This window comes from Carassius carassius, chromosome 11, assembly GCF_963082965.1.
Source record: "Carassius carassius chromosome 11, fCarCar2.1, whole genome shotgun sequence".
In the NCBI taxonomy this organism is placed as follows: Eukaryota; Metazoa; Chordata; class Actinopteri; order Cypriniformes; family Cyprinidae; genus Carassius; species Carassius carassius.
Window position 1 is genome coordinate 4,857,849 of NC_081765.1, and position 13,673 is coordinate 4,871,521.

The window sequence follows — 13,673 nt, forward strand, 5'->3', positions numbered from 1 at the left end:
TAAAAATAATTAAACCCTTTTCAAATCTGGTCTTTAATAATGTTCTCAAAATATTATTTAGGTTCAAGTTTCTTTATTTGTCACATATTACTTACATGTTGTGAAATGTTATTCCCCATTCCTCGTCCCACGGTACATCAACAAAACAACAAGGTAAGGACATACACACGTACTCTATAATAAAATATACAGAGAGAAAAAGAAAGTTTCATTAATGGAGAATTTTACTGAAACGTTTTCATAAATACACACATTTTTGTTAGCTGGTGGCCCCTTAGACTTACATTGTAAGTGAATTTCTGTCAGCACTCAAACTGTTAAAATCATCAAAAAATTGCATCAAAATATTTTCTATTAAAATGTTAAATTACGAGGGATATACTGGATGAATGGAGACTGCTAGAGTATATTTAGAGATTACAACGAGGACAACAAAGCGTATGTGTCAGATCCCTTGGGCTTCTGCTAATAAGGGTTAAAGGGCTGCCTCAATTACACACACATACACACAGGGATTACTGCCTAAAACGCTTTAACTCAATCTCCTTCAGGCTACTGATTAATCTGAGCCATCCTGATATCACTTAACATCACTCAGTGTATACATTGATTGAATTTTTTCACACTTTAAACTGATTTATAAGTGCAAAGCGGATTGTTTTATGACTTTTCCAATTGTACTAACCGGATAATAAAGTGTAATATTTAAGACAACATTTATTGGATTGTTGCGAGCTTGAACAGATTATTCTGTTGTTTATTAAATGATGTGTTTGGCTCATTTTACAAAATGGCTTGCATAATTAGTTCATTATAATTATATGATTGTAAAAGATTAAAACAGAATTTATGCCTTTGCAAGATTTTGTTTGAATCATGCATATTCTCATAATAGGAATTTTAATTATACAGTGTATTTAGAAACTTAAGTTACATTTGAAATGTCTGGTTGACATTGGAATAGATATAAAATATGAAACTACATAGAATTTATTTGAAATACATTGCAGAAGCATTTTTTTTTTATGCAAACATTTTTCAAATTGACATTTGGTGTGTTTAAAAGGATTAAACAGCAATATCCGAAGACCAAAGGTGCCCTACTGTTTGTTAAACATTAGTGGGTCATGTTGATAGTTAATGTGATTCTCTACAGCTGTGCTTCCTCTGCTTGGAGACCTGTGTGAACTTGAGGAGAACTGACTTCATATATCGGCGATAAATCATTCAAACACTTGCCTGTTAAACAACATAAAAAAAAGAAAGTTAAATCAGTTCTGAGAAAAGCCCATGCAGCATTTGAGTGCATGGATATTGATATTCAAAGCAATGGCATTCAGATATTATATGTGTGCCTTAAATGTACAAAATTGTAAACAGAGAGCTGTGTGCTTGTCTCAGGTTTAATCTGGGGATATTACAGCAGGGAGCTGAGAACTTTCTGTAAGGGTTCGTTCTCACACCCTGCTTCTGTTCTCTTCTCAAGAGTTCAGTATTTCAAACAGATGTTGTGCATTAAACAACCACTCACTCAACAATGCTGGACGTAAGAATGCAAATCCACAGGTATTAGGGAGAATTTCCACAAGGAGGAAACCTTCTGTTTTCATCTATGGTCTGTAGATGTCAGTGGATCCCTATATGGCTTCTTGCAATGAAATTAGTAATGTTTTGGGTTGTATATACAGTATAAGCACTTTGGTTTCACAGTATATGGAATGGAATACTAGTTTAGTACTTACTGTATACTGCACATTATATCCTGTTTCTTAAAAATAGTATGTGTAAATGTTTACATTATGGGATGATACAGCATGTTTAAATCTTATGATACACTCACCACACTTATTTTAAGAGTGCAAATTAGGTTGCAGGTGGTGTGATCAAAAATCTGTCTCTTGACCAGTACACAACTTCCTTCTTTCCCCTGATGCAATATCCCTGAAATCCCAGCAGAGCACCTCCGCACCCAATCTTCCCAGACCGCCACCAGCCTCTGCTCTGTCTGTGACATCATTTTTCCCAGCCTTGGGCATTTCCTGCAAACACTGATATGTGTCACAATGGCATTACCTCAGCCAGTTAAAACAACTTTTACCAATCAAAGACACACACACACATCAGACTCTGAGATCGACTGCTTCACTTTAATGACTTAAAGCTGCAATGCGTCATTGTTTTGAGATGAAAATACTTCTTCCTATCACAGTTAAGTGTGGAGACGCTACTGTAAGTCAGCCATTCAAGGATAAATTTCAGTGTGGAAACGATGTGACACTTCATTTGAGCGACTGGACACAGCAACATTGGCTCAACCAATCTGAATTGGAACAACCTGTTTTTCTTTGACAGGTTAGTTCACACAAACTTGAAATTCGCTCATCATTCATTCACCCTCACGCTTTTTCAAATCCATAAACCTTTTGTTCAGAGGTTCCATATAACATTGTATAAATAATCCAAGCTTCTATTTGCCATATTTTATATATGCATGTGCATTTATTAATGTTTATATGTAACACACTGCAGCTTTAAATCGGCACGAATCACTTGTAACGTAAATTATGCATGTAAGGAGTAAGAGATTGAGCAGTGTTGTAGGTTTACAGCTGGAGTCAAGCCTTAACACCCATCGGCCGCATGAGTCTGATTTTAAGACCGGGTCTGAACTCTTTTAACAAGGCGTTAACATGCTTTAAGTCAATGCTTTTGTCATTACAAATCCACCATAAAATTCACTTACATGTGGCTAATCTGGCTGTGTGAAAACACAGCAGTTCTGTGAAAAGGTCACAACACATCAGCAGTCACAAAAAAAAAATATGCAACCCTTATCCATGCTCCCTTCATCCATGTAAATGTCCTTATGTTAAGAATTTCACACTTTATTTAACTTGCCTGTTGGTATCAGTGTCAGTGCAGCGCAGCTGAAGGGATGAAGTGCTTATTCTCCTGATAAAAAGAAGGAAATCAGTCACGGGGTCTGTTCTGTGAGAGACGGCTTTGAGGATCCAGTCAGAGATGTGGATTGGAGTCTATGTAGAGTGGATTTCAGACTGGATTTGAACGTTTTGTCAGCTGAGGGCAGTAATTTCTCCCCCTGTGTAAAAGTGAAGATGTGTGTAGCATGTAGACGTCTGAGCTGTCTGATCACTGGAGGCCGTGCTCATCTGGGCCTTGACATCCTTCCTTCTGCTGGCCTCTTTATAATGACCCAGTTTCATCACATCAGATGTAATAAAGCCCGCCTCCGTGTCCTCACGGATTACTCCTTGGATACCTGCGGAGAGCTCAGCTCGTGGAAGAGAGAAACGGGCTATAGACAGAATAAGGGAGACTTAGATGTGTGTGTTATGTTCTCTGTGGGCATACTGAGGAATTATGGGTATAAGGGGCATGTGGCTACAGGTGAAGTGTGGGTCTGGCAAGTGATTTTTTTGGAAACTCTTCCCTCGTAAACACACAGTTTCAGTCCTGTTATCAACAAGGAGCAGCCTTAAGTCTTACACACGTTATGGATTGATTTATTGAGAGGCAGAGAGACTACAGATACACATTTATGATAAAACAGACTTCATGATCAGGTTTACAGGGCTGGTTTGGAAAACCTCTGTAATAAAGTTTGGCCAACTTCGATCCTGGAGAGCCAAAATCTTGCAGAGTTTCGCTCCAACCCTAATCGAACACACCTGGAAAGCATTACAAGCAATTTACATAATCAGATTACTTTTCAGATTACTTGACTTGAATTCACTTGTCTCCATGTTAAGAGAAATTGGGAGTAAGTGCACAGGAACTTTCATTTCACTTTTGGTGTGAAAGGGCCTTTACAGTTGCCAAAAATATTCCTTTTTTGTTGGTATATAAGATAACTGTGCAGGTAAACCCCACTCACGGCACACTAGTAACTGACGTTAGTACAAGGGTGTTTACACCTGCACCAGGAGGGCCAACTTCTACTAGAGTTTAGATCAGGGGTCTCCAGCTCTGCTCATGAAGAGCTGCCTTCCTGCAGACTTCAGTTCCAACCTGCTCCAACACACCAGTCTGTAATTATTGACCATGATTTGATTAACTGGTTCAGGTGTATTTGATTGGGGTTGGAGCTGAAATCTACAGGGCAGTAGCTTTACATCATCAGGGTTGTAGACCCCTGGTTTAGGTCCACCCCAAATAAACACACCTGAACTAAGGTAATCGAGGTGAATTACTAGAAACTTCCAGGCAGGTATATTGGGACAAGTTGAAGCTAAATTCTGCAGGGCCCTTCAGGATCGGGCCTGGACACCCCTGAGTTAAACTCTGCAGGAAACTGGCCTGCCAGGTACAGGATTAAACATCCCTTCATTAGAGGCTGCTTCTTTAGCATCTTTGTTAGCGTGGTCACCTCACGTGTCAACTACCATCAGTTCAAGACCCCTCGTGGAGTGAGCAGAGCAGAACTGGCTGGAATGGTGCCGTGACCCGGGTGGGAATGAGTTTTAAGACCAGAGTATGCATGTTTTTATGCATATGCTATGGCACAGTGTGTGTGATACAAATTTAATCATCAGCATATTACATGCACAGTCATGTTTTTCTAACCACATATGCAATGTGCACTCTGGTCACATGTGCACCTTGAGGTTTTTGCACTAATCAGTTGGTCCACAAAGTGGCAACAATGGCTTGGTTTCCGCAGTTGAAAAAAAAACTAAACATGAGACTGAACAACAGCAAACTGCTGGATGTGGCAACAACAGTAGACAGCCGCATTAATGAGTGTTTGTGTGGGTATAAAGACAGTTTTATGTGTTATAACTTTTATAACAATAAAGAGACTGTTTTGCCGGTGAACTTTACTCTGCTTGCCACAAGATGGGCATTAACGACTAATGTTTTTGTTTTTGAGGTGTGTTCCAGGTATAATCCACAAAAGGGGCAGTTTACCTGAAAATAAGAATTTTTTTTTTACCCACTCTCATGTTGTTCCAAACGTTTTTCTTCAGTGAAACATAAAATGTCCCAGTTACACAACAGTGGACCCCAATGAGGGTATACCTATTTTTAGATGCCAAAATCTGCATAAAAATCCAAACATAAAAAGGTTCTTATATTAAAGTTATTTAAATCATGACAACTCTGAAGATTTTAACATGGTGATGGATATGACAATGTTAATGTATTTGGCCTGGCGGAATAGATCAGCTACAGCTGCTGAATTGCTGGTGCTGTTGGTTATTGCTGTAGTTGTAGATTATTGCTGCTGCTGCTACTGCTGCTGAAAGCAAGTACAGAAACGTATTACTGCCAATGCATATGGCGATACGGTGCTGTGAGTATTTAATACATACTGCACATTAAAAACAAATAGCATATAAAATAGCCTGTAGCAGATCTTACAGGTGGAGCTGGGGAAGGTGAAGGGTTTCAGAGAAAATCTGAAAGTGCACTGCATCTGTAAATGCAACACAGTGAGCTCATTGGCTGCATATGCAGCATGAACCAATCAGCTTGCGCCAAGTCGTTTAACTCTCTGAGTCAGTTACGTTAACAACCCGTCAGCCTACGCCATCTAGAGTTTCATGACTGAACTATATATTTGTAGCACATTTACATTATCAAGTGCCATTGTTGTCTGTATCTGGTTCTTGAGTTGCTATATGGTTTTTTAAAGTTTAAAAGATTCTTAATCTTACTTTATATGTGCTTCACATGTGTATGTTGGTTTCAGGACATAGCAGGTTTTCTAAAGAGCACGAGAATAAAAAAGTAGGTTGTGGAAATGAAAAAGATCTCCTATGGCATCTGTCTGTATTTTAAGAGCCTTTGACTGTTACGCAGATGTTGAATCGGTAGTGAACCGCTCAACATGTTTCTGTACAAAGTTTTGTTTACAAAATCTTAACATATTGGTACACTTTATGAAATACTCACATGTAACATTAAAAAAGCAGCAATTACAAGATACATCTGTCTCAATGAAATCAAGTTTTGTGAATCAGGCTCTCTAATAAAAAACAATTTATATGCACAGCCGAGGGAACGAAGCTCTGACAGATTAATAAAACAAATGACATTCCGGCGAAGCATCAATTTGACTTGCAGCTGTCGGTGAGCAACCCTGCTCTACCGCACACGGCCACAGAACTGTTGAACACTTTTAATTATGTGTGTAATAAGATCGGGGTCAACATATTTCATGCCAGGAAAATGATGTGTATTTAATGGCTCCCATATATTACCTTCCCTATGTAACATCTCTGACAGAGTGCCTGTATGTTTAGCTACCATTAATCAGCATCAGGGTTTGTCTGGTTAGAGAGGAACAGATGAGCGTGCAATGTTCTCCATGTGGGGCATTTGGGGAAGGGATGGGGGGTCTCGATGCAGAGCAGGCTGATAGATAATATTCACCTCAAGGGTGCCTAATAAAGCATGTTACACGGCTTAGCAGGGCAGCGTTACAGACTGCAGTTTTTATAGTGTAAGATGTATTGAGTTAATATAGCTACTCACTGGTGCTTACCTGACTAAGTGCCTTTCGTTCAGAAGCAAGGCTGCCTGTAATCAGTTATGGCCTGCTTTGCCTAATGAGCTGACTTTCTTGTTGCTGTTGTTTGGCTTTAAAGTGAACATGAAATGCCATTCACAACCTATTTTACTTGAGGAATGTGATGTGGCAGAGGACTCCAAATGTCTGAGATTGCATTGAAAGACTGGGACCAAAATTTTATTTAAACCATGAAATAAACTGAAGGATTTAGGGGTTTGAAAAATGTAAAGTAAAATGAATGAATTTCACAATTAGAGCTTGACTTTTAAAATAAAAGTATAATCATAATAATAGTCGTACATTTTTTTCAAACAGTTTATTGATCCTGATACATTATACATCAGGCTTTTATGGCTCATTTCGCCTTGTATGATATCAAAGAATATGCAGCTCACTCAAGGAGGGATAAAGCACCTTCATTTTATTCAGAGGCCCCAAATGAGCAAAAATAAGCAATTTGGCAAAGCTGTTGATTTTCATAAGGCCAAAAAGTTAAAATTCGGATATCTTGTAATGTAAATCAATGAGAACTTTATAACAGTATGACAAACTACTTACATAAAATGCATATAAATATACATCTCGCAATGCAATGATAATTGAGATATGTACAAATAACCTTTCAACAAAAGCCTGTTGTATCATATTTGACATCGACATACAAGGTGGACATTTTTACAATAATGCTAAAAGACCTTTTATTTGCTAAAAAAAAGTGCTAAAACAGTCAGTCAAATGACAGAAGGCCTGTAGTGGATTGTGTACAAGGTTTTGATCATGTTGAAAATTTAGGGGCCACAGAAATTTAATTTAAAAATTTAATTTTAATTTAAAGTAGACTTGATAGAGTTAATTACAAAATAATAATAATAAACAAAATCTGTTCACTCAAATTGTAAAATATGTTTTAATGAAAACAACTGAATTAAATTAAGAAAAAAACAATATGAATAGTGGTCTCAGACATTTGGACCCAACTGTTTTTCTTAAAGTTATATTCAAACATTTAAAGTGGGACTTCATTGTATCTATTGTGAATTGATTGGATTGTGAGTCATTCCTGAAAGTGAGTTTGCTAAAATAATGTCAAAAAAATTTTTTTTTGTCTTTCTTAAGATTATCCAAAGCCCACATCGCATAATGGACATCAGCAGAAAAGGAAAGACAAAATACATTGTTAACAAAAAGATCTGGGACATACATAAAGAAAGCTAAATTTCAAATTAAGTGGACTGTTTTTGTTTTGTTTTGTTTTTTGTGGTTGTGGCCACATTTAAATGCATTATGGTCATTAAAAAAAAACTGAATAAATATTCTCAATAAAACTCCTGTTTTTAGATTAGCATAGTTTAAATCCTTTGTTCTAATACTTTTGACAATCTTCTGACCCACATCCCACTGTAAGGATAAGAAAAGGCTCAAGAACTCAACAAGTCATTACAAACGCCTTTATTCTCTTTACAAACATCCTGTGGAACAAATACAAGGCAAATATCTGTATCGATGCAAATCCCCCTCATGTTTGCTGATGTGAGTGGCACTCAGCGCTCTGAGTGGATCTGAGACGGGGGTGCGGAAGAACAGACCCCCACCACACAGACCCACATGCGGACGCATGAAAAGCCACATCAATTTCAGCACAGACAAGCGCCGTCACACAGATTAGGCAGCCACAATGCAGCGGCCTCTTATCTCCACCCACAGGAGGAGGGCAGCCTGATCTGCACAGGATGGAAACATTCTCACCACGTAATGGACAAAATCAATTGTTGCCCTCCTCAATCAATGCGACCCCCTCGCTCTCTGCTCCGAGAATCCCGCTGTAATTGAAGTTCTCCATGGTGTGGGACGGTGGTTTGACCGGGGTGCAGGCCGCTGATATCTGGCCAGGTGCCTGCAGCTCAGAACAGCAGGAGCAGGTAGAGAAGAATACGACTCACCTGGATGCTTCTCTCGTATAGACACACCTGGTTAAACCAAACACATTGAAGCATTATGGGTAGAGAGTCCACTTGTCCATTTAAGTGGACATTCATCATTTCAGAAAGCGTAAAACTGACTATATGGAACTGGCTAAACTTTCTTCCAACCCGTCTCCATTTTAATGTTTTTGCCCAAGTCTACAACTATGATAATAATATAAAAACAATCATTTAAAAAATAAATAATATTAAATATTAGACATTACAATTTGAAAACTATGGTAATCTAAATAAAAGTTAAATCATTGTAATATTTTTTGGCCTGTGATATACTATTATACATCTAAATAGACTGGTTTAATTGTAGTCCAAAATATTATTTAACATCACTGAACCATATATACATTGTATTTAAAATGTATTTTGCTGATATAAATTAGTGTAGAGTGTACATTTTAAATAATTTTATACAGTGTATTTTTAGCCTTTATTATTATATTTTTATCATTTCAATTTTAGTGTAATTTTTTAAGAATTTTGTTATGTGCTTTTTTTGTTTTTAGTTTAATTTGTATTGTTTTTAATTATTTCCAATTATTAATTTATTTTTGGGTTATTTCTCATTTTTATTTATTTAACTTTTTCATATTTTGGTTTTATTTTATTTCAACTTTATTTTAATGAACCAAATTTTTTAACAATTTAGTTAACAAGAATAATAACAACAACCCTGGTGTGAACGAAAACAAAAGAATATTTATTGAAATATGAATTTATTTAAGCTATTTTTGAACGATTTCCATTCAAACTGCAATTTTGTCAATATTAATGCGATTTGGAAAATATTGTTTTGTTGTATGCATGTAACTATAAAAAAAATATCTTTGAAATTAGTTCCAAAATTCCTGAGATGAAAATGTTATTTCTACCACAAAATAAAGGGTGGTTTCTAGATGTTCTTGAAATTACTGTTGATAAATTAGTGAGGATGTGAGAACTGTGTTTTGTTTTATTTTCTAAATGTCCACAGGGCCATAAGTGCTTATAGTTGAAAAGAAAAGCACTCATACAAAGGAGTCCTTAAGCAAAGACAGCCCGCATTACCTCATCCAGAGACTGATTAAATATGTTAAAAAAAGAGCAGGATTTCAACTGTGTTATTGCCCTGTGAGAGAGTTTGATTAATTAGCATATTTGCTTTCTCATTTAGAGGCATTGAGAATTCCTCCAAAACATAATTTTCCATGCGCCTAAAAATCCGCTGTCACAATGTCTTTTCTCCATCCAGAATTTCACAGTGCGAGAACAATGAACCCGAAATGTCTAAGTTATAATTATACCTAAGATGACAGATGACAGTTAAAAACTTAATTTAGAATAAAAATCTCTTTTGACTGAGTTGCACGGTGGAGAGAGAGAGAGGGATCTCTCCTTTAGAATGGTAATTACTCTGCCATTTATTATTCGATCAGCTCACGCAATTAAACGGGTGTGTGGAGGACACAGCTGATAATAAAGTGAAGGGAAAGAGAATGCTAATTAACCTCAGGGATGGCTGCTCCTCATTCCTCACGTCTGCCACCAGCGTCCCGAGCTCCTCCACGCTCCGTCTAGTGGTGCCGTGACCCGGTCGGCAGGTCCGAACTTCTGCACGTTCTTCTCTGCTACGGTCTACAAATGGAGTTACTGAGAGATATAAGGGGTGTTTATTATTCACAGGCATTTGTATATTCATGATCACAGACAATTGGTGTTTCGGAATGATGGTTTTCCAAGGTCGCATCGTATCGCACACTTTCATTGAGTTACCTGAACTGTATTACTTCCTCTGGGAAACAGTGGGAAAATAGTGTCTGTATACTAGTGCAGCTCTATAAGCCAAAGATCCTGTGGCTCAGCGGTAGAGGATTGCATTAGCAGCACAAAAGGTTGTGGGTTCGATTCCCAGGGAACACACATACTGGTAAAAAGAATATATAGCCTGAATGCATGTAGTTGCTTTGGATAAAAGTGTCTGCTAAATGCATAAATGTAAATACCTGGAGTCATTGTTTATGTCTGTAGTACAAATGTTTGACACAATGGGATAAATCGGGAGCACCTTCTGAAAAATGTTCAGAATAATGTGTGTTTGAGGAGAAATGATAAGATTGCATCCATATGCTTTCAGAAGAAGCTTTGAACTTCTTTCAAAGAGTCAAACCTGGTTTTCTGACGGACTGCCACACACTGATCCTGACATCATTTCAGAGGCATTCAGTGCAACACTAAACTGCTTCCTAGATGAGCCAGTTAAAGGAATAATTCAGCTTAACCCTGCTGTATCAGATTTGATGCACAACTTCCGAAGGCCTCTAGATTATAAACATGATCAGCATGCAACCTGTTGTCCACAATCTACATGCCTTCTGTCACATGGCTGACCATTTAAACTTTTTTAGCAAGTAAACGTCCTTTTATTATCATCGTATAACATTCACCCCTCATGTGGTGGTTGCTGTGAATTTTTTTACTGATTTTTATAAAGTGAATATAAGAATAACACTTATTGTTCGTAATATTTCACGTACTGGACTGAAGCAACTTGATTAAAAAATGTATCAAATATGATACAACAGACTTCCAAGAAGCATTTATTGGTCATCTCTCATTCATCATTGCATTGCATTATATGTTTTGCCCCTACAATAAATAATACAGTAAATAATAATAATGCAGTAAATTATACAATAAAAATAACAGTTTTGATCATAATATCTCAGCTCAGTTTTGGCCTTTTTTTTTACTGTTTCATTTCAAAAATCAGATTTTTCTGAATATCATTTCAAATTTCAGAGTTAAAGGAATAACAAGGAATAATTAAAATCTTAAAATGAAAATGATTTCAAAATACCTTCTTGATTTACTTTCTTTGCTGGAATGTAACAATAAATATTTCAAAGAATGTTCACACTGCTCTTTTCCATACAATAACAGCATAAAATGCCCATGAACTATCAAGCTCCTAAAGACACATCACAATCTGAGTTGCTGAAGTTGTCCGTATGACTCATGCACTATATCCCAAATCTTCTTATTAGGGCATACGTAACAATTGTGTAAATAACAGACCAAAATGTAAGTGGTTATTCACTGATAATCTCCGTCTCATGATAAACTCTTTTGACTGAGACTTTTGATAATCTTCTCCAGTCTAATTTATGATTATTAATATTCAAACTTCATGCATCACTAGACTAGATACAAGCCATGAGAAACAATGATAGTTGGCAATTTGGCAAACAAAAATAAATAAATCAGTGAACAATGTGTTACACATAAAAATGAACTATTTAATGATATTTAATTGTGTTTTCTTCTTCTTCTACTTCTTTCCCCTTGTCTGTACTGTATGCTTTTGTTACATGGAAAAGAGCAGCATTAACATTCTGCTAAACTATTTATTTTCTATTCCACAGAAGAGAGGTTTGGAACGACATGAGAGGGAGAAAATGATGACACAATTTTCATTTTTATCACAACTATTCCCATCAACTTGGCTGCTCTTAGTAGACCATCATCGGCTCACACCACTGAACCAGAGTGATTCCCATCTGTGTATCGAGTGTGTGGCAGATTGAATGTGGCAGATTGATTAAATAAGATGTTAAAATTCAGCTCGGTTGCATCTGCCATATAAAGAAGTCTCCTCCAGGTGGACCGCACATCTTTCTGAGAACATGCAATCAGCACATGTTGTCATTCTAAAGTAATGCTACAGTAGCCCAAATCTGCTGATTTTATATACCACACTTCCAGCAGAGGCACTTCATCCCAAGCCATCATTCGGAGCTAGTGGCCACTTCTGATGGAGAGAAATTTACATTTAGTTGAAAATTTCACATTTGTGAGAGGCAAAGAAAGGAAGAAAAATCCAATCTGCGGTAATAGTAGCTGTAGTTTGGTTTCGCGGTACATTATTTGCATTTCTCAGGTACGGGGCCCTCCTCCGGCAATACGGTAACGATTCACAAATCACTGTCGCCGCACCAGTCAAGGGCTGCACTCCGCTCAATAGACCATTGTACCTGCGAGTGTAATTGGTGAAGGCTTGACAGAGCCACGAGTCGTAACAAAGCTCTCTCGCTTTAGGGTTGAGGGATGATTTTCATAATGTTAGTGCTAAATGAGCGCAGAGGTCTTGAGGTCCTGGCACTGAGTGACACAGGCCCAGACGCACACACACACACACACACACAGATAGAGAAGAGCAAAACACACTCGCTCTCGCCGCGACGCCACACACACACCACTGTCAATTAAAGAATCTGATACGCTGTCAGCACCTCTTTCACCACCAATTTGAGCAACTTTATGACATATGGATAGCATGAGTCTCCCCAATTATTTGACCTCGAACTAACAGCATGACAAACGCTGACGAAACATCAAACGAATGTTGTTTTAATCATTTCACAGATTTGTTATTTTGAAAAAGGAGTGTTGTTACGGCATAGAATAATTGCTCTTGAATTAGTCATATCTTGTCGGTTTATTTCAGTTGAAGAGGTGTAAAATTAACGTCAATAAACCACAAAACATTATGCAAATGACAGCACGAGACAGGAAACAGAAAACATGGCCAAAATGTTTAAAACGGGAACTTTTAGTAATGATATTTAACTGTTTGTCAAAGCAATACACAACAATGTATGAATGTCAATAAGATAAGAAAAATATCAAATATCGAAGTGTGAATCATTTGGAAAATTGCACATGCTTTAACTGAAATTTTATTTTTATTAGGATATTTATTTATTTATACATTCATTTAATGCAGAAAAGGACCATAAAATGCTACATTACAAACCTGTTAATCTGTTTAACTGCAAGTTACCATATTGTGTGCAATTTAACAGTACAACCCTGTCAAGTGTGTGGTTTTTGGAAGTGAAAACAATGAATTACCATATAATGTAAAAACTGTAAAGGTCAACCCTAGAATTCCCTGCACATAATCACATATTTATTTACATAATGCATAACTGTCCATTTTGGTTGATTTTTGCTACATTTTCTGATATTTAGTGAAAGTTTAGTGTCATGTGTGTGACTATGATGGTGTTTCTACTTTACTATATGGTACTTATCAGTACATTATAAGGTACAAAGCAGATTTTTGTACTTCAGGTAGATGAGCATTATATAATATAGGTTATGAGTTATGCACCGATATG